The 22,921-nt window shown below is 40.8% G+C and overlaps 1 protein-coding gene across 7 annotated transcripts in view; it reads right to left on the bottom strand.

The window, feature by feature from the left end:
* The window catches only part of EXTL3 (exostosin like glycosyltransferase 3), a 92,035-nt gene extending 74,883 nt beyond the window's left edge, over positions 1 to 17,152 (bottom strand). For 4 of the 7 annotated variants that reach the window (XM_069075642.1, XM_069075638.1, XM_069075640.1 and 1 more), the window contains exon 1: positions 16,640 to 16,847. The gene's annotated coding sequence lies outside the window, so the exon portion shown is untranslated. The other 3 variants (XM_069075639.1, XM_069075641.1, XM_069075636.1) reach the window with 1 other exon arrangement.
* Positions 17,153 to 22,921: the final 5,769 nt, after the last annotated feature.

Below are 22,921 nucleotides of genomic sequence, written 5' to 3'. Positions count from 1 at the left end.
TCAGAAGCATAAGACATTCCTTTTTTTTAACTTTCCTTTCCTTTAGCTTCTGTAACACTGAACTGTCCTGATTTTCCTAGTAATTTCAACCATTCATCTTTCTCCTCCTGCACCCCAACTACCAATACCCAACAAAGTCGGTCTTTGGCCCTCTTACTAGTCTCTGCAAGTTCACTTCTTTCTACATATTTCACTTCCCTCAAGAAACTGATCCTCTTTAGTTTGCCAATCCACAAGCATTTATTAAATAATACAGACAAAAACTAAGTCCCTGCCCTCACATTTTAATGAGGGAGACAAATTGCAAAAACAAAAGAACATACAAGAAAAATACTATCTAAGTGTTAGGCCAGGGAGGGGGCATTCGAAGGGACAGGCCTCCAGATCTCCTCTATGCGGATGATCATTTTGTTTCTTTAGGAGACCCAACTACCAAGACAAGAATGCCATAAGCAGAAGCACAGCCTCAGCTCTCCAGACAGAAATAACTATCACTGTAAATTAATTAATTGACATTTAGGTCTCTAAATCAGTCTTCTATAATTAGCTTAGGTCCTAATGCCCAACAAACCTATTAGGTGACTCTTCCCACTAGCATTCTCATTTTGTCCTGAAATGTCTTCAAATCACATTTTTCAAAAAGTGCTCTTATCAAGTCTCTCTTAACCACTTATTGCTTTAGAAAGGCTAATACTGTGAAAGTATTTTTTTCTAATCTACAAGAAGCAATCATTTCTCTTAAAAGTTTAAAAGCACACACCAAAAATCTTTTTTTTTCTTTTTGCTATATATGATGGTTTACCATACATTTCCCTCTGAACTCTCACAGGAATATCAACTGGTCTTGGTAGTTTTATGGAATTCTAAGTTTCCCAAACTTCTTTTTCAATATTCTAATTAATGTCTCTATTCCTACTACAAACATCTACCTTATCCTCCTGCCTTGTAGCAGTAATCAAGACCTGATGAAGGTTTGTCAAAGAAATTAGGACACACAGGCGATTGGTAGCAGAGTATAAATTCAAAATGCCAGGTCGCTCAGAATTTTCTTGTCATCATTAACTACAAAACACTCATTAAACACTTATTCTGAGTAGGTAGGAGAGTTGGGGGGGGGGGTAGAAGAGAAGAGCTTGACAACTCTTTCATAGAATCATAGCCAGAGAAACCTTACAGATCATCTAGTCACCTGCTCACACTTCACAGAGTACCCATATCATTCCTGGTAAAGTCACAGCTCCTCTCCGAAGGGTCTCCACTCACTCTAAAGTTTTTGCCATTACACCACTGTCTCTTGGCCCAAAAAAGCACAAAAAGCTTACATATCACAGGCCCATCTACTCTCTGAGGAGTCAAATCCTCACTGCAATCTGTTAATCCTGAAGTTAAAATGCATCTTTCAAAACTCTCCTGGTTGGTGTGATGAATTTATTTTCTTCTTCTAAATCTTGGCAGCCTTTTGAACTTTGTATTTCATTTTCCAATTTGCACTTCCTTTGGATTACTGACTATTTCCTATTAGTGTGGTCTCTGAGAGGCTCTTAACTGGGCTTAACCAGATTTGTAAATAGACACATGAACACCTAACATCTATTCTCCACCAAGAGTCGATATGAAAGGAAGACTAAGAGCTCTAAGGAGGATTTGGTGTGAAAGTAACACAGATCAGTACTGGAGTCCCTGGCTCCCTGTCCAGCACTGTGCTCTCTTCTTCATATTCAATTCAGCACACATGTTTTAAGTACCTTCCAATGTAAAAGGCACTGGGCTAAGTTCTACACTGCTAAGTAGTATCAACAGTCTCTGCAGTTTATTACCTGGTCATTCAGTCATTCTTTTAAAAGTCACTATCTAAAAAGCACATTTTAACATTTTTTTTTCCTGAGTCAAACTTAATCAAAGGTTGCTAGGAGATCCATTGGATAGAGTATTGAACCTGGAGTCAGAAAGCTCTGAGTTCAAATTCTAGACTCATTAGACTTACTAGCTGTGTGACCCTGGGCAAGTCTGTCTGCCTCATTTCCTCAACTGTAAAATGGGGGCAGTAATAGCCCATACCTCCCAGGGTTCCTGTGAGACTAAAAATATCTGTGAAGTGCCCTATACAAATGCTAGCTATTATTATCCTGTTGTTGAGAATCAGCCAGGCATAGCATATAGTGAACTGGTCTGAGTCAGAAAGGTCCAGGCTCAATTATTGCCTCAGACTGTAATGGCTGTGTGACCCATGGGAAGTCACTTAACTTCGAAGTGTCCTTAGCAATTCTCTAAGCTTGGCTCTTAACCTGGTTCATAAACTTCCAAAAAAAACGATAATTGTGTTTCAATATAACTGATTTCCTTTATAAGCCTATGTTAGTCTATTTTATGCATTTTTAAATACATTCTGAGAAGGGGTCCGTCATCCATGACACAAAAAATGTTAAGAATCTCTGCTCTGAGAGTATAAGTTATAGATGAGCTGCCCAGTAAGTTTCTATACTGGGAGTTAATTCTCTACACGTATAAAAATCATAGGATCTGACCCCCACATACACTCACACACAAAAAAATGGACCCAGAAACTCATCCCCACAATTAGCACTAGCTTCAGATTCCAAAAATGGATGAACTAACATCCAAAGCATAGTCATTCAAGTCAACCAGAGAAAAATCTAACTTTTCAGAATTCATTACAAAACATTCATATAATCAGATTTTTATTGATAAAAGGAATAAGTGACTGACTATATGGTATTTGAAGAATATATAATGCCTGCTAGTTTTCTGGAAGTGCTAGAGAGCCCAGGAAAAAATTGGCTAAATTCTTCGGAAATTCTTTGTTCAACCAGAAAACACTGGGAGAGGAAGGTAGCTGGATTGGAGGAGGGAATGTCCAGAAGCAATCTTATTTTCCTCTACTTCTGGACACGTACCATCTGTTTCTGTCAGGCAAACCTCACCAGCTTCCACACATACCATGCACACTCTTGCCCAATGACTTCTTCCACCTCCAATGAACTCTCTCCTCCCTCCCCTTTACCTAACTTAATCCTTGAAGGCACAAGTCCTGCTCTCTACAAATATTCTCCAACTATTCCAGCTCATCCTGATCTTTCCTGTCTTTCTCAACTCCTACTATATTTATCACAAAGATACTGTATTATATCACACCATTTGACATTTAGCTGCCGTCTATTTCATTAGGCATTCAATAAATATAGCTAGCATTTATATGGCCCTTTAAGATTTGTAAAGCACTTAAATTTTAAAAATAAAGTGTGATAAAGTATATTCTACACACTGTAAGAACACAAAAATTAAAAGACTGAACTCAAAGAGATTTTTAAAAAATGTTACCCTGACCAACAATGCTTTTCAATGACACCATTAATTCATTTAAATAAAATCCCACCATAATGTAGTGGAACCTCTACTATTAACAACCTTACATTTGCCCCCTCCAATTTTGTTTCTTCAAACAAATTAACAATGTTAGGGAGGGTAGGCCCATGCACCAGGAACAGAATTTCTAACAATGTCTTCATCTCTCTTACACACACACACACACAAATATGCCCTAGGGATAAAAACTGGGATTCAGTACTCTGGAACAGGATTTAACATGCATAATAAATTAGTGTCATCACCCACCCTAAGACTTGAAAACTTGGCAGGATTTGGATAGACTGAGAAGAGGTCGTGAAGGCGTTCCTTTCAGGAGGAACAACACACAGAGGAGGAAATGAAAAAGGCATGTTTGGAGACAGTGAGTAAATCAGTATGGCCTAAACAGAGGATTCAAGTGGGAAACAAAATGAGATAAAGTTAGAAAAGGGAATGGGAATGAGAGTGTGAATAGCCTTGAATGCCAGGCCAAGGAAATCATACTGCAACCACAATTAAAATACAGATACTTCAGTTCCACTTAATCTGTTGCATTTATTGAATAGAGTCTTGTGGTCCCTTTTCTTAGTATTCAATTTTGAACTTCATATTTTATATTTTGCTTATAACAGTCCAAACTTAAGTGAAAGTCAGGTTTGAGATGCTCTGTACTTCTGCATGGTTATCAGTTGACAACGCTTCTGTAGGCCCCAAATTGAAGGGAGAAAATGCTTTCCCACTACAATATATACCAAAACATAAATGCACACATGATCATTCTAGAAACAGAGAAATAAATGTAACTAACTCTAACTGTCAAGCGCCCAGCCTCAGTTATCTAGCACCTCAGCAAACTAAGAAAACAGGGTGGGAAAAAAAAAACCTGAAAACACTGGCATGTAAGAAAGCCAAAGATGCCAGGCCCAATTTATGCACACGGTTATGAAGATGTCACTACAGTGGGCTTTTACCAGCAGGATCATAAAAATAAATGACAATATCTCACAGACAGTATTAGTTGATAATTATTTCTGTAGACTGTCCAAAAGGTCATACAACCTCAAATCCTATACTTCACTTTTATGAGAAAGCAAGACCAGCAACCATCATTGAAGAAGGATCCCACATGACCATTCTCTGCTATTCTCTTCTTGTTGTAGCCTCACTCTATCAGGAAGGTGACCCTGGGTTCTCAATGCTAGATCAACATAGTGTGAGCTATGACAGGTTCTATCACGTAGGAAAGGCTGTCATAATGTGGGACTGGCAACAGATGGTTTGTCTCTCATCCAAGAACCAGACGGTTTTAGTTTAAAAAATCAACTTCACAATTATGACTTGGAGGAGGCATGTTTAAACAGCAGTTCTGAAAAAGATCTGGGGGTTTTGGTGAACTACAAGCTCAATATAAATCAGTAGTGTGACATGGCAGCTCATGTGTTCATGGGCCACATTTAAGGAGCCATGACTTCCAGGAATAAGGAGCTGATGCTCCCTCTATACGTGTCCTGATCAGACCACATAGGGAGTACCGTGTTCAGTTCCACAGCTTTGGAATGACATCAGTAAGCTGGACAATGTACAAGAGAAGGTAAGCAGGATGGTGGAAGGGGCCAGTTGGATGTGCTGGGGGATTACAGCCTAGAGAAGACCATAAATTCATAGATTTAGAATACGAAGGAACTTAAGAAGCCATCACATCCAACCCTCTTCATTTTACAGAAGGGAAACTGCAGCAGAGAGAGTGAGCGTCCCACCCAGAGTGACACTGCCAGTGGCTGAACCCAGGTCTCACTGATTCAGGTCCACTGCTCTAACCACTATTCCCATACCCACAGTCAGACAGCTCTGTTCGAGTATTTCAGAAGCATCAAATTTGTTGTTTTGCTCCACAGAGTACAATCAGGCCCAATGGGTTGACACTGAAAAGAGGTAAATTCATACCTGAAGTAGCAATTAGAAATACTCATAAGTGGAATAGATTGCCTCAGAAGGGAGAGGGTTCCCTGTCCTTGGAGGACTTTACACAGAGGATGTAAATGACCACTCAGAAAGAATGAAATCAGAAAGGTTCCTTTTAGGTAAGGGCTAGAATAGATGGCTACTCTGGCCCCTCCCAACTCTAAAATTCTGTGATTTTATGACTAGGCTCATCAGAAGGCCAGCTTCAGGAACTCACAAAGATCATCCAGGGCTGCCAAAGTAATTACTCTTCAAGCACAAGTCTAATCATGTCACTCCTCCACTCCACTGAGAGGCTCCCTATTGCCCTTAGGATCTCATCCACAAACTCTTCTGTTTGGCATTAAAGTCCTTCAAAACCTAGTTCTAGTACACTTTTTTTTCTTTTTCTAATTAGTTTAACAATCAATAATGGCAAATGATGCAACATAGTATAAAAGAATAAAAAAGGAGACTATACAAAAACAATGATTTTTTTTTAAAGTATATACTAAACTTATCAAAGTGGAAACAAAGCAAAGTAGTAACCCCTTTTGAGCCTCTTTGGTTTCTGTCTACATATTCTGTTGACAACTTCCTACTGTCATTGTCTTTTCTTTCTTTTTTTTCCTTTGCATCCTCTGCCTCATAGTCCTTCTGTTCCTCTAAGATGCAGCTCCATCTTCTGCATGAAGCCTTTCCCCTCCCTAACTACCCTATATCTAACTACTTTATGTGTGCATGTATTTATCAATTGCATATTTATGCTCTCGATATTTTTTCATGTACTTGTTGAATTCCCTTTTAAAATATAAGTTTAGGGATCATTTCATTCTTTGTACCTGTATTCCCAGCACTTAGCTGGAACATATTAACATCTGCTCAATGATCAGCTGAGCCTTTCCACTGTCTCAACCCTCACTCCACACATGAGATGAAAAGCCACACTTAAAACAAATAAGTAGTCAGGAAAAAAAATAGCAATACATAGCCATATCTGAAAATGCATTTCTCATTTTGTACCTCTAGTTTATAACCTCTTTTCCAAGAGTCAGGGCACAAGCTTCATCAGTCTTTTAAAGTCATATTGGTTATTGCCTTAACCAGAGTTTTGAAATCTTGCAGAGTTGCTTTCTGGTCATCATGAAAATTTTTCTTAGTTTCATTTATTTGACTCTGCATCAGTTCATACAAGTCTTCCCAAGTTTCTCTGAGTTCTTCACAGGCATCATTTCTTGTAGGCCAATAATATTCCATTATATTCACATGTCAATGTGTTCAGCTAGTCCCCAACTGATGGGCACCCTCTTTGTTTCCAGTTCTTTGCTAATATAAAAAATGCTGCTATAAATATTTTTGCACATATGAGTCCTTTTCTTCACCTTTGAACTATCATATATTCAGCTTGCCTTTCCTGGCTTACTATACCTTTTTTCCTTACACTCCAACTCCATAGTCTAGCCAAACTGGACTTCCTTTTGCTGTTCACGTATGACCTTCCATCTCCCATCTCTCTGTCTCCCATGCCTTGAATGCATGTTTTGCCTTGCCTTTTAGAATCTCTAGCTTTCTTCATAGTTTATCTCCTACATAATACCTGATCAGAATAGTGATCTTGAGTTAAGAAAAGGTTATACAATGTTCAGCATATTTTGGAATACTAGAATTATTTCTATTAAAAGGATCAAAACAAAATGTTTTACTACTTCAGCTGTATGGGCTATGGGCTCAGTATAACAGTGGCAAGCAAAGCTTGAGCTGTATGTTGTCAATATAAGAGAAAAGAAAGACAGGGAAGGGTGGGAAGGGAAAAGGTAGTCCAGTGCTACCCCTTAATAGTGATTAAAGAAGGAGAATGAGTAACAGGTATAGAGAAGCATAGAAGTGATAAGGGAATATGATAGATTTCAAGACTGGGCAGATCTGATAATGCCACAAGATAAAAGAGAATTCCAAGACATCACAATAATCAGCTCAGTGGCTAGATGGGAGGAAAAATAAAAGGAGATTCTGGTGATGGTCACTGCCCCCCCCCAAAAGAATATTTTATATACAAGCTACTAAAATGAGCATCTATTAATAATAGATAAAGGCTAATTCTCATCTCGACACAGACAACCAAAAGATAAGCCAAAAAGCACTTCTGGCATGGCAGAAGATGAAATGCACCTCTTTTCTTAGAGGGGTGGAGGACTATAGTTGTGGAATGCTGAATATATTATCAAGACCAGTCATCCTGGCTGTTGTTTTCCTTTGTTACATAAGAAGGTTTGCTGGATGCTGATGGTATACAAAGAAATGACAGTGTGGCAAAAATAGCATTTAAAAATAATAGTTAGCTTTAAGGTTTGCAAAGTACTTTACAAATATTATTTCATTTTAAACTGACAACCACCCAGGAAGTAAGTGCTATTATTAACCCTACTTTATAGTTGGGGAAACTGAGACATTCAGATGAATCAATTTGCCTAGGTCACACCTCTAGGGAGTATCTGAGGCTGGATTTGAATTCAGGTCTCCAGGTCCAATGTTCTATCCACTTAGTCACCTAAACTAAAAATTGTATCAATAGTATTTTTAGGTATTAGCAGATAGGAAAGCTAAATTAGAACAATAAATTTTCACTTTCTACCACAATATGTACTCCAAAGGATTCATGTGCTACACTAAATAGCAAGAGCAGCTTAGAAGGGAAAACATTTCTAGAAGGTAAAGGAATAAACCACTGTAACCCCAGGGCTACAAACTTACTAAAAGACCAGGGATTCTTACAGAGGAATAATTGCTAATATTCAGACTATGACTTCCTAAAGGGGCATACTTCTACAGAACTGTGTACCTATAAGCAGTCAAAGCCTCCTCGGAAATCCCTATTCTTAGAAGTTGTAACTCTTCCTGTAAAAGTGGTAACCCTTAACATCAAGGCAACAACTTACAAGAAGGCTTAGCCTTGGGAAAAAACCATGTTCTACTAGCAGACAGGGCCTCTTAGGGCATATCTATTTTTAGTGGGAAGGAGGGGCAGGAATAACTGCCATCAAGGCTATATAACCAAGTGTCTCAGTCCTGAGGGAACTGTATTTAGTGGCAGACAGGGACTCCCAGGAAATACCCATGCGCCTGCTCACATGAAGAAAGCATGCTCTTGTGCTCTCAGGCAAGATGGCGGATTAGAGGACCAATTTTGTTTTGTTTGCTTGTAGACCTACCCAGAAAAACTGAATATAATCCTGGGGGTTGGGGTTAGGGGTCGGGGAATGGAGAGTTAATGAAATAGAAGACTTTCAATCATTCCTGATGAAAAGATCAGAGCTAAATAGAAAATCTGACATTCAAACACAAGATTTAAGAGAAGCATAAAAAGGTAAACAAGAAAGAGTAATCATAACAAAAGACTCAATAAAATTAAATTTCACATTCCTATATAGAGAGAGGATACATGTAACTACTAAGAATTGTATCATTATTAGAGCAGTTAAAAGGAGTTTATATAGGTAGCAGGCATGAGTGTGAGTCAATTATGTTGGGATGATCTCCAAAAAAAATTGTCTGAGAAAGAAGGATGCATTGGGAGAAGGGGGAAGGGAGAATTAGAATAGGGAAAATGTTCTCAACATAAAAAAGGCGCACAGGAAAGAGCTTTTACAGGAAGAAGTAGAGGGGGTAGCAGGCAGTGCTTGAATCTCACACTCTCATAAAAATTGGTTCAAAAAAGTAAGAATACACACACACACACACACACACACACACACTTAACTGGGTATAGATACCAATGTTACCCAATAGGGAGACAGGAAGGAAAGGTAATAACAGATTTGGGGGGGGGGTTGAGGGGAAGAAATAAGGGAGAAGGTGGATTGGAGGTCAGAAGCAAGACAGACTTTTGAGGAGGGACAGGATAAAAGGAGAAAGAGAAAGAGAGAGAGGACAAAAAGAGAAAAATGGGATAGAGGGAAATACACAGTGAGTGATCATAATCGTGAATGTGAATGGGATGGGCTAACACACAGAATGGGAGCAGATAGAACAGATTGAAAACCAGGATCCAACACCATGTTGTGTACAGAGACACACTTGGGACAGAAAGTCACACACAGAGTTGAAATGAAGGGCTCGAGCAGAGTCTATTATGCTTCAGTTGAAGTGAAAAAGGTAGGAGTGGCAATCAGGATCTCAGACAAAGCAAAAGAAAAAACAGACCTAATTGAAAGAGATAATTAGAACAACTATGCTTTGCTACAAGGCATCACAAAATTAAGTAATATCAAAAAATTTTATAGCAAATTTATCTGACAGGGGCCTCATTTCTCAAATATAAAGAGAACTGAATCAAATTTATAAATATAAGAACCATTCCCCAATTGATAAATGGTTAAAGGATATGAAGAAGCAGTTTTCAGAAGAAATCAAAGCTATCTATAGTCATTTTTAAAAATGCTATAAATCACTATTGATTCGAGAAAGGCAAATTAAAACAACTCTTTGATACTTACCACCTCATACCTATCAGAAATAAAAAACGCTAGAGGGGATGACAGAAAATAGGTACATTAATGAACTGTTGGTGGAGTAGTGAACTGGGCCAACCATTCTAGAGAACAATCTAGAACTATGCTCAAAGAACCCTAAAAACGTACATGCCTTTTGACCCAGCAATACCACTACTAGATCTGTACCCAAAGAGATCAAAGAAGGAAAAGGACCTCTATGTATAAAAATATTTATAGCAGCTCTTTTTGTGGTGGCAAACAATTAAAAACTGAGAGGATACTCATCAGCTAGGAAGTGACTGAATAAGTTGTGGCATATGATTGAGATGGGGTATTATTGTGCTGTAAAAAATAATGAGGGAGGTGGTTTTAGAAAAACATGGCAAGACCTATAAGAACAAATGCAAAATCAAGTGAGAAGAACCAAGAGATCAATGTGTATAGTAACAGCAATGTTATAATGATAATCAACTGTGAAAGACTTGGCCACTCTGATCAATAAAATGATTCAAACAATTCCAGGACTCATGATGAAAAATACTATACACCTCCTGAGAGAGAACTGATGAACTCTGAGTACAAATTTAAGGAAAATTTTCTCACCTTCTTTATTTTTATTGCTTTTTTTTTGCAATATAAATAATATGGAAATGTTTTATGTTATTTCACACATCTAACTGATGTATTGTTTGCCTTCTCCATGGGTGGGAAGAAGTGGGAGGGAGGGAGAGAATTTGGAACTCAAAACTTAAAAAGAAAAAGTTTAAAAATAATTTTTTAAAAAGTGTGCTTTCTCATCTTCCAGTAGTGTTATCCTTCAATTATCCAGATAATCCCACTAATTGGCATACATGATTTCCCTTTTAATGTTTAATAACTAAGATATTACCAAGGTATACAAAACTACTCATAAACACACATGTACTTACCCATATGTCCCAATGTCTAATCTCCAGCCCCAATAGGTATATAGATGGTATTCAATAAACATTCAAATTTAAATTTGCAAATTGTTCCAAATTAAACATCTCTCAGAAGATAGCCATCACTGAATTTGCTATAGTCCCCAATCCAAATTTATGGTTGTAAACTACTAGAACCCTCTCTGTAATACACCACTAATGGACCCAATATTACTATGCTATCAGATTTCTAGCCTATTCTCAGGGAAATTTGGGAAGTTCTGGTAATATTTCAGGGTTGCAAGTCTAGATGGGAACATCAGGAACCACCAAAATCTTGAGCATATCCTGTCCTCAAAAACAGTTCAGGATTGAGTGCCATGAATGCCCATTTGGACAGTGTGGTCACAATGAGCCTTTCCAATGACTATTGACCTATATACAGGCTACTGGCACTGTACATTACCTCTAATCTTACATAAGCACACTCTCAAAGAAGAAAACAAATTTGTTCCTTGATGAACTATAATGGATATATGCCTGAGTGTATTAGTAAAGGGAATTAGTAGATAAATGAATACATTTTTAAAAATCATATGCCAAGCTATATATGCCAAGCATAATGAGGTAAGAAAGGGAAAATAATCAGTAAAGCAGAATCTAGATGTTAATAATTAATAAATATTATTGACCTGTTTACAAAGTACCAATAACAGTAAAGGAAAAAACATACAAAAGATACAGCATTTGTGTTTGTACTGATCGTTCCAAGGTTACATACCACAGAAGCTAGTAAATAGCTTGCTTGGCTTACAGAAAAGGGAGACGCAGCCCACAGCCCTAACATTCCACCCCCAGAATATTCTTCACCTATGCTTTTACAAGGCATCTTGCTACATGAGAAATCTGCTCCATTTTACACTATAATGTGAATTCACAGAAAGAGAGAACAATATAGAGCAGAGCCATCCCCTAACCCATACTATCCTCTTGTTGTTGGGTTGTTTTTTTCGAAGATTAAAATGGGAGGGAGGGGGGAATCTTTTCCTCCTCAATCTACTATCACCAAAGATATTTGGGGATGACAGGGAAAAGGTGTGAAGGAATGGCCCATTTGGAAAAGGACAAAGGTCCAAAGAAGATATAATTTCTATCCTTTCTGAATTCCCATGCTCTTCTATGTCTAGCTAGTTCTATCCACTGTCTATGAAGCCAGCCCTATTTCACTACAAACAAATATCACATCCATCCACTGACACATCTGACTAAGGGCTGGGAAAATCGGAGATAAGGTTGTAGATTTTCAAAGGAACTTTTGCTACAAAGAAAAAAAAGAAAAAAAAAGAAAAACTACAAAGAAACAAAAAGAAAAACACACAAAAAATACCTGGTAGTCCTGAACTTCTGTCATCTTTCAAATATTTATTTATAAGCAGGAAATCACCTTCTCATATACTCAGCCATGAAGTCCCCTGGCCAATTCACAAAAGCTGATTTAACACCTACAAGTGTTAAAGGGACTTAAAAGGTCATCCAGTTGATGTAGGAATCCTCTCTACATTAATGAACAAGTGGCCATCCCTTGAATCCCTCTAAAGACTGGCAAGTTGCTACTGGCCTGAAGACTTTTTGAAACAGTTATAACTGTTAATCAGGTTGGTATTTATTTTTCCCCACACAGAATCAAAATCTGCCTCTCTGGATTTGTACCTATCAGGCCCAACTCTGTTCTCTATGGACAAATAAAACAAATCTAATCCCTCTACCTCTTCCACAGGATAGCCTCTCAAAGATCTGAAAACAGCTTCTCCAGACTAACCACCCTCTTCAAGAAATCTTCTACTAGGACATGGTTTCACTTCCCTTTACAACCTTGGCTGAACATCCTCAACCATGTTCTAAACTAGGACCTCCAATGAAGCATGGTATCTCCAGACACAGAGGTGATGAGTGGAAGGAACAGAAAAACATGCGCATTTTTGGACATGCCAACTTTATGGATTCATTTTGATGGATTATGCTTATTTGTTACAAGGTTTTTTCTTTCTTTTTACTCCATTTTTAGGTGAGTAGCAACACTGATGCTTTAAGAAAAGAGAGGACTATAGAACATTTTTTTAAAGGCACAGAACAGAGGGAGTTCAGGAGAAAACAAACAAACAAGGCAGTGTGTATATGTGTGTGTATGTGCGCATACACTGACACTTTTTTAAAAGCAAGCAGTAAGAAATGGAGATGCAGACTTTCATACAGAATCTTTGTGTTCTGCCATATGTATATAAGTGTTCTTTTCTTGGAGTTTAAGTCCAGAATAAAAAGTGCTTCAAGTCTTCCCTTTCCCTCCCTTCCCCCACAAAACCCCACTCCTACTGGAAAGGGTTTTTAGTTTGGTACAGTAGGGCCATGGATTTGAAGTTAAAGCACCTAGGTTTAAATCACAGTTCTGCCTCTCTCTGTGCAACTTTGGGCAGGTCACTTCTCTCTGGGTTTTAGTTCTTTCTATAAAATAAGAGGGTTCCTTACAAGGTTCCTTACAGCTCTAAATCCACAATCCAATGATCCTCTGGACTTGCTCAAGCTAGTTAATATCCTGCCTAAAATGTGGCACTCAGACCTAAGAGAATATATTGAGACTGTAACTGACCTTATTCTACATGCAATGCTTCTATGAATACTGCCTAAGATCTCATTAGCTTTTCTGGATGCTATGACAGAGTTGTCAGGGCCTTCTCATACAAACTGTTGTTTTCTAGCTCTATCTTTCTCATACTGTTAACTGTGTAGTTGATTGTATCCCTATTAAATTTCATCTGGTTAGATTCTGTCTATTGTTCCAGCCTGTAGAGATCTTTTCGGCTCTCTACAAACAGTAGGAGGATAGAGAAAGGCCAAAAATGGTAGTCAAAAACACAAATCAACTTCAAATTTCATGTCACTTGTTTTTCTTTAAAAACACTTGCATGAAAGAACATGTCAAACTATACCACTAATTTTCAGATGTGGGCAATGTATAGATTTGCTTAACTGTACTCATTTGTTACAAGGAAGCATTCAATTGGAGGGAAGGGACAATGTTTTTTTTTTCTAAAGGAAAGAGCATCAATAAATATTTAGAAAGAAAAAATCCTCTAACTGAATGATAGTACTAAAAGTTATTATAGTATAACGAAGGCAACGTAAGAGGGTGTAGCAAGCAGAAATAGCACTAGGCTTGCCATGACAAGACCTTGATTCTACTTCTGGCTATTCTACTTTATAGGTGAAGGTGGGCAAGGGATTTAACCCCCTCTGAGCCAACTTCTTTATCTGTAAAATGGACATCATAACAGCTTACATTTCTATAGCACTTTAAGATTTTCAACACACTTTATATACATTATCTGACTGAGAATGAAAATGCTAACAATACTTGCCCTATCCACCCAGTAGAGGCTGAATGAGAAAATCACTTACAATTGTAAAGCATTTATAAAGGTGAACTGTTACTCTGAAGAATCTAGCCACCCCACAGAACAATGTTTCTATGGAAAAACAGGATTCTAACCTGGAAGTCCATACCTCCAACCTCCTCTGTAGAGCCTGTCACATAAAAAGGGTAGGTAGGTACAGGCTCAGGAAGGGGTGATAATTATGTCTACCAACTTGGGACTGTATGGAAGTCAATTCACCTCTCCCCCTTCCACTTCCCCCACAAGACAAGAGGGCTGGCCTAGGTGATTTCTAAGATTATTCCCAGCATTAACATCATTATCAATTTCTACTTGAAAAAGGATTATACTTCAACTCTCTCTATGAACAATGCTAGATCTTTTTTGATGTCTTTGTGATTCAGAATTCTTAATAGTGAGATGGTGGTCACTTGTGAGTCTTGGCTATAACAGAAAGTGCCCTGACCAAAGCAGAGGGTGCTGGTACCTGAAGATTACCTGTTCTATTGAAACACAAACCACTGCTGCATCGGTGTGATTCTGAGGAAAGTCCCCCAGTAAGGCAGCACAATAGAGCAGAAAGAACTAGACTAGGAGTCAATATGTGGGTTCTAGTCTTAAGAGCTTCCAGCTGTAATTCTGGGCAAGTCAGTTCCCCTCCATAGGCCTCCATTTCCTTATCTATAAAGCAGAAAAGTAAGACAAGACCTTCATCACGGTCCCTTTTAGCTCTAATGGGGAAAGGAGCAGTAACTAAGCCAGTCAGTCATTCCCCTCAATCCCTAGTGCCCCTACTCACCTCTGACTAGAAAACTAGAGGTAGTAAGCTTATGCCAAATTTAACCGCTGGAGAAAAAAAGTAGAAAGAGTCAGCATGGACACTATATACACAAATAAATAAGACTTGGAGAGCCAAGCCTTTCAAATTACAGGGGACAGAAAGAGGAGAAAAAACTAGACAAAAGGAAAAAGAACGACTGAAGAATTTTCCCAACTAAATCACTGTTTAAAAAAAAAGACTCAGGTGTTTGGGTGTTCCTTCTTTCTCTTGCAGAAAAAAGGCAAGCATTTCTATCAAGAAGCATCTAAGCACCTCCCAAAATGGGCTTACATCTCTTGGAATGTTAAAACAAAACAAAACACAGAAACCAGGTGAGACAAGAAAGACAATAATAATAATCCTAGTTTTCCGATAGCTAAACTCGAACTGGTCCATCAGTTAAAAGGAGAACATGAGCTGGGAAAGAAAAATGCCCCGCATCCATCTGCAGCCCAATATCCCTGACTGACCTCCAATGGCCAATAGATTTCCAATGTTGGCTGCAATCCTCGGTGGAACAAGAGAGCCTGGCTAAGATCTACACAGTGACCACCAGCCTGCTGCAGCCCCTTTCCACCCACAGTGTGAAAGGTATTCTTCCCCCTCCTCCCTCTACCTTCCTTCAAGTCCCCTGCTAAAATCCCATCTCCTACAGGAAGCCTTTCACGATCCTTCTTAATCCTAGCTCCTTCCCTCTGTTGATGAGTTTCAATTGATCCTGTATATAGCTTGTTTGCCCATAATTGTTTGCATGTGGTCAGCCCCACTAGACAGTGAACTCCTAGAGAGCAGGGACTGCCTTTTTTTTTTTTTTAACCTTTCTTTGTATCCCCAGCGCGTGCCTGGTGCATAGTAGGCGCTTCTTTTAACAAATGTTTATGTGGTCCGCCTTCCCCTCCTCCCCCCCCCCCCCTCCGCCCCCTTTCCCAGGGACCAGCCCGCGGCTATAAACACCAGAGCAGACAGGAGCTCAGCCCCTAGCTACAGGGGAGTAGCCTGGGGTCCCTGGACAGGAAGTGGTGGTAGGAACGATGCCCATCATTGAGCCTAGGGACAAGGTCAGGCTTCCACTGCGCGCCACCCCCCTTTAAGTGGAGAAAGAAAGGTGGGAAAGAACCAGAAGAAATGCAGCTGCTCGAGAGGAGAATGGGTGTCTGAAGGCATACGGAGACGGGGGGCTGAGAGGGCACAGCATTCACGGGAAGGAGGCATGGGAGGGCTGTCCAGCGCTGTCCCTTCCCAGCGGGGAGGATGCTGGAGAAGGCGGCTGGATCCGCACGGGGGTGGGGGGGGAGCTTTCCAGGGCAGTAGCAGCAGCTGGACAGGGCGAAGGCTGCGGGGAGAGGGGGGAACCTTCCGAACGACCCAACTCGGGCTCGGAGGGGTGGGCGGGGGCTGAGAGGCACGGCAGGCCGGTCCACCCCCCGGGTCCTCCTCGGGCCCGTGAGGCTCGGGAGCAGGCCCGGTCGGAGGAGGCTGCCGGCCCGGGCTGGGCGGCAACAGCACAGCCGCCGCCGCCTCCCTGCTGGGACTCCGCGGATCTCCCGCGCCGCTCTCCCCCCCCTCCCCCCCCCCCCCCCCCCCGGGAAGGGACAGCGCTCCACAGCCCTCCCCCCCCCGCCCCCCCCCCCCCCCCCCCCCTGCTGGCCCCCCCCGGCCCCAGCACAATACATGGTCCCGTCCGCCCCCTACCTTCGGCGCCCCGAAGTTCGTCACCGCGGACCGAGGGAGGATTCGGGGCCTCCTGCCGGGGCCATTGGCCCGTAGTCCCCCGCTCCGGGGAACCCCCGTTCCCGCCGCCGCCCGGAGCTCGGAGCTCCGCCGGTTCCCCAGCCCAGGCAAGAGCCGCTGCCGCCTGCGCACGGCTCGGGTTCCCAAAAGCCGGCTCTCGCCGCCTCCCGCTTACCTACGTCCCAGGCCGCGCCTGATCCCTCGCTCCCCCTGCCGGCCGCCCGGACGTCGGCCATTTCCGACGGGGGGCGGCGGGATTTGCCGAAGTGCTCTGGCCGGAAACGGCCGAGCGAGGGGGAGGGAGGCGGAGTTCGGCACTTTCCGGAAGGAGCCGGTGAGGGAGCCGAGTTCTCCGCTCTCCTTGAGGATGAGCGAACCTGAAGTGAGCAACGGCATCCTGCCTGGAAAGCGTGGGAGAAACAGCGTGTGCAGGCAGGTGGCCCAGTGGCTAGAGCGCGGAACCCAAGTCGGGAAGACCTAAGCATGTGACCCTTTAGACTGTGATCTCCCCGAGGGCAGGCACTGCCTGTTGCCTCTTTTTGTATCCTCGGAGCTTTAGCCGCTTGATAAATGTTTATTGAATTGCATTGAGACTGGCCAAGTTAAGTAACATTGTGCCTCAGTTTCCTCATTTATAAGAGAAGGTTGAACTCAATGGTTTCCTGCGAATTCTAAATCTGAGTTCCTAGAATGCTTTGTCTGAAAAAGACCTGAGTTCAAATGTGACTTCATATGCTTATTTTTGTGTGACTGATCAAGTCACTTAATACTATGCCTCAGTTTCCTGATTTGTAAAAGGAGGTTGAAGCCAATGACTTCAAAGAATCCTTCCAGTTCCAAATCTGAATTCCTATAATGCCATGACTTGGAGTCAAAAAAGACCTGAGTTTAAATCTGGCTTCACACACATTAACTAGGTGAGACTGGACAAGTCATTTCATTTCTCTGTGCCTCTGTTTCTTCATCGCTAAAATGGAAATAAGGACAGCACCTACCTCCCAGAGTTATAAGGATAAAAGGAGATAATATTTGTAAAGTCCTTTGCAAAAATCTTATGGTGTTATATAAACCCTAGCTATTATTCCCAAAAAGAGCCCATGTGGCTCAACTTGGAATCTGAGATGGAGGGGAACAAAGACAAGATATAGTAGATACAGTGCTGTCCTAGGATTCCAGACGACTTTTATTCAAATCCCATTCCTGACTATGGGGGCAAGCCACTTAATGTCTCTTAGTTTCTTCATTTGCAAAAGAAGGGGGGTTGAACTCAATGGTCTCCAATGACCCTCCCCAGTTCTAAATTTATACTCATTGCTATGACTTGTAGTCAAGAAAACCTGGGGTCAGCTCTCACTGTGTGACCCTGGACAAGACACAAAAAGTGCTTTACTGAGAGGTCAGTTCTCCTAAAGAGCAGAGGGAAGAAGGAGCCAGAGACATCTATTTGTGCACACCACCTTCAAAAATACCCCAGGAATGACAGTGAGAGGCTGAGGATGGGAACCTTTAAGAAGAGGTTCTACACAAAGACAAAGCTGTCCTCTGCTAAAAATAAACCCAATCTTGCTTGACTAAAATGCCCTTCTAAGTAGTGGGGTCAGCATCACTGTGATGACTGGAGGAGTTTTCAGACATTTAAAATCAGATTGCCTTTTTAAATGAATAGCTTTGGTGTTTCTGACTAAGTTTCTAAATGTCAGGAAAAAAATGGGTGAATCCAATCAAAATGAAACAGCTGTAGACAATCTAGTCCAACAGAAGATAAAGGATACAGTTTTTTGACAGTGAGATAATTCAGCACACCTCCAATCCCAGAAGTGATGCTTATATATTTCATTCCTGTCTCTACTCTTGGAAAAAGGGAGACTAGGCTGGGGAGAGGAGGGGAGGGGAAGGTGGCAAACCTTAATGATCTGGTTGCCCTATCTCATGAAGTCACAGCTTTGTTTAGGATATCTTTAATCTCTGCACCAAACAAGTAAATTAAGATTTAAATTAGACCAAATGTGAGACCAATAGATACAAAACACAGACACAAAAGAAAGTAGTCAAAGTCTTAATGTTTCCCAAGAACTGTAATGTTTTAATTTATCAAAACACAAGAATATACCAGAAGATCCTTACTAGATCCTAGAATCTTAGTTTTTGAGCTGCAAGGGGCCTTAGAGACCATCAAGTTCATCGTGCTTCATTTTACAGAGGAGGAGATAGAATCAGAGAGATTAAGTGACTTGTCTTAGAGGGTCACCTAACTAAATGTCCAAAAGGCTGAATTTGTATCCAGGTCCTTCTGACTCCAAAGACAAGTGCCCTAGCAACTATCCCACAGTAGGATGCTACTTTAGAGGTGTTACCATTTCTAAATTGAAAAATGAGAGAAATTTCTCTATTGTTTTTAATAACTTATTGAATTAGGACCAAGGTTTTTCCCCCTTTTCTACTTCCTCATCCAGGGAAATCTTGTGTAAATCTTGAGGAAAGACTTACCCAGGCTAAGATCTAATCAAAGACAGTAAAAGAAATTCTAAGTTTAGGCCAGGGATGGGGAACCTGTGGCTTCAAGGCTACATGTGGCCCTCTAGGTCCTCAAGGGTGGCCCTTTGACTGCATACAAACTTCATAGAACAAATTCCCTTAATAAAAGGATTTGCTCTGTAAAACTTGGACTCAGTCAAAAGGCCACACCCAAGGACCTAGAAGGACACATGTGGCCTCAAGGTCACAGGCTCCCCTCCCCTGGTTTAGGTGAATGGGTGAATTCCTGCACATTGTCTACTCAGACAGGTCTGGGAAAATATGGATTCTCAAGATTGTCAGATGGGTGATATGGAAATTAATAAATCTTTTTGACCAAGACTTGGGTGATCCAAGTCTTGTACCTCATGAGTCAAGGCCCTCATGGAGAATGTGCCTACATCTCATTATAATATTCATTGTCTCATTAATTGTTAACCAATCAGAGTTGATTGCCCCCCCTTCCAGGAGCACCCTGTAGCAGCAAGCACCCCAGTGTCCCCAGGGTGCCTGCTCACACAGGTTCTTGGATCTGCTTTGTTAAAGGAAAGCAACTCAAAATGGGTTAACAAGCTTACTTTAATCAGTCAGACATATATCATTTACCTTGTTCAGGAGAAAAGGTCAGCACCCTGAACCTCAAAGTATACAGGCATAATTATCAAGACAGAAACATCAAGTAGACAGATTTCCAAACTGTCCAACCATTACATCCATACCCAGTCAACATCTGGGTTTCCACATTCTGGGTTTTTCAAAGCCGGGGGACTCTCAACAACGGCTTCCCAGAATTCAGATCAAATTACAGAACACTTCTCAAAGTGAGTCCCAAAACAAAGCTACACATCAGGGCTTATATAGCCTTTTCCTGGCTCAGAGAATGTAACAACCTTATTGACTCACTGGCCAATCAAGAAGTATCTACTGAAAAACAAGCCTCCCACCCCAGGCTCCAGGTGCACTCTAGCCTAGGGGCAGGGAAGATCTTTAAGTTTGCATTTCCATTACACACCCTTTCTTCCAAAAGCATATAAACTGTGAGCCTACTGCCATGAGGAGTTTTGGGCATTGGAGAATACCACTGACTTATTAATAAAATGCTAGCTAGCATTACTAACAAAATGACTGATTACCCAGAAACTGTCTCTCAAACTTGTTTAAACACCACAACAAGAAACCCTGCTTGAGTAAAGCCAACATTGCTGTTATGTTTATATGTGTGTACACTTTAAGTTCATTTTAGCACCCTGGGATGGTCTCTATGTGTTCAATCATATGAAATCATATGTTGAATCATGAAAACATTGGGATGGGAAGGTTCCCTCTCCAAGGGATGCTCAGCTGAAGTTAGATTTCAGGGTAGCTGTTGTTCATCTTTCATTTTCAAAGAGGACCAATGACATCAAGAGATTTCTTGACTTGTGTGTGCATTGGATTTAAGTAAGGCAGATTTGCACCAAGTCAGCAGCCTCACTCTCTCTTCCCCAGTCCAGTGACAAAAAGTCATCTTCCTTCTCAATCTCAGGCTAGTAGCCTACTGAGAACGACCAGATCTCAGGAGTTTGAAGGAGACTCAGAGGCCCTCCAGTCCAATCTGTACCTAACTAGAAATCATGCTATGATGTCCCCTACAAATAGTCATCTAGCTTCCACCTGAAGATAGATGTCTTGTGTGGGAACCCACAGCTTCCTGAGGAAGCCTGTTTTACTTTTTGGACAATTCTAATTGTAAGGAAGTTTTTCCATTATCAAGCCTAAATTTGCCTCTCCACACAACTTTCCATTATTGTACCTAGTTCTGTTTCCTGGGGCTAAGCAAAGATCAAGTCCTTCCCCACGTGACAGCCCTTCAAATATATGAAAATAGTTGTGCTCCTTCTGAAAACTTGTCTTCTAGTCTAGAGGATAAACATCCCCAGTTCCTCATATAGTATGTGAAATCCTTCATTCTTTGTCCTCTTCCTGTGGACAATTTCCAGCTTGCAAATGCCTTTCCTAAAATGTGACACTTGGCTCTGAATACAAAAGTCCAGGCATAATATGATCTATTGAATTAAAAGCCTCCTACATTCAAGGAACTATGCTGGGTGCTGGGGATACCAAGTCAGAAATGAAACCCTGGAATTTACCTTCTAATATGACAATATAGTAGGCACAAAAATAAGTTAATACAGTGCAATTTGAGGAAAGAGAAGACAAATAACCCTGAAAATCAGAGCAGTCTTCACTGAGGGCCAGCACCTAAGCTCAGCCTTGCAGGATAAGGGTTCAGAGAAGTGTTGAAAAGGTAGTATGTTCCAGGCATACTAAGTTGCCTGTAAAGTATTCTGTAATCACGTTAGAAAAATATTAGAGTGGAAGGTGGTAGCATATATGTAATTACTGAATTTCAGAATTGGAAGGGACCTTTTTTGTCTCTCTTCCTGAAAGAAAACTTATTCAAAATAAAAAAGAAACAGATTTGGTAAAAAAAAAATATTTTAGTGGCAAATGCATATTTTTAAAAATCTGTCCTCTAAAACCTATAAAGAAGATAAGTTTTAGACCTAGAAAGGATCTTGGAGATTATCTGGTTCAACTCCCTCATTTTACAGATGAGGAAACAGGTCTCTAAGGAGTAAAAGGATTTACCCAAAGACAAGTCATGAGGTTCAAATCCCATCTCTCATGCTTACAACCTGTGGAATCTTAGGCAAGTCACAACCTCTCTGGGCCTTAGTTTCCTCATGTGTAAAATAAGGGAGTTGGACTCTGAGGTTCCTTCCAACTCCAGGTCTCTGATCTTATGATCCTAGGTCATACAAATTATAAATAAGAAGGAAGGAGACTAGCATTTATTAAGTGCCTACTATGTTCCAGGCACTTTACAATTATTTAATTTGATCCTCAAAACAGCTCTGGAAATTAGGTGCTATTGTTATTTTATAGTTGAGGAAACTGAGGCAAACAGACATAAATGACATGCCCAGGGTCAAACGATTAGTAAGTGTTGGAGAAGAGACTTGAACTCAGGTTTTCCCTGACTCAAGACCCAGGGCTTTTTATCTACTGGGTCACCTACCTTTCTCAAATTTGAGTCTAAAGGCAGAATTTGAACTCAGATCTTTTGACACCAAATAAGATGATGATAGTACTATATTTTGCCCTTCTCTGACCTCATCTGGAGTATTGTGTTCAGTTTTAGGCACTACTCTCCAAGAACAATGGTAAGCCAGATTGATTCTAGTTAATCAATCCTACTATGAGCCAGCACTGTGATGGACTCTGGAGATAGAAATACAATAAATGAAATAATTCCTGCTTCAAAGGAGCTGATATTGTACCTGGGGATGTAGCAGTTACCTATGTAAGTATATACAGAAAGAAGAGAGAGAGAATAAACCCAAAATGGCTAAATACAAAGTAAACTGAGAGGAAGGACAAGGATGTCGCAGGGCCTTTTCATGTCATGGTAGGTTGAAGGGAAGACCCAGGTGCAGAAGATAACCTTTTTCAGTTATTTGAAGGGCTTTCACCTGCCTAGTCCATTAAAGTCAACAAGAATTTATTAAGCGTGTGCTGGGAATACAAAGAAAAGTAAAAATAGTCCTTGTCTTGGAGGAGTTCATCACAATGTGATGAGGGGAAGGGAAGACATGCAAACAACTGTGAACAAACAAGACGTCTATAGGATAAATTGGAGGGATTCAGAGGGAAGGCACCGAAATTAAGGAGGAACGGGAAAGATCT

The sequence above is a fragment of the Petaurus breviceps genome, unplaced genomic scaffold (assembly GCF_028583685.1).
Source record: "Petaurus breviceps papuanus isolate PSGF00001 unplaced genomic scaffold, PetGlider_PUasm1.0 90919, whole genome shotgun sequence".
NCBI classification, from domain to species: Eukaryota; Metazoa; Chordata; class Mammalia; order Diprotodontia; family Petauridae; genus Petaurus; species Petaurus breviceps.
Note: the sequence above shows the minus strand (reverse complement) of the source record. Positions and strands in the feature narration are given on the sequence as shown.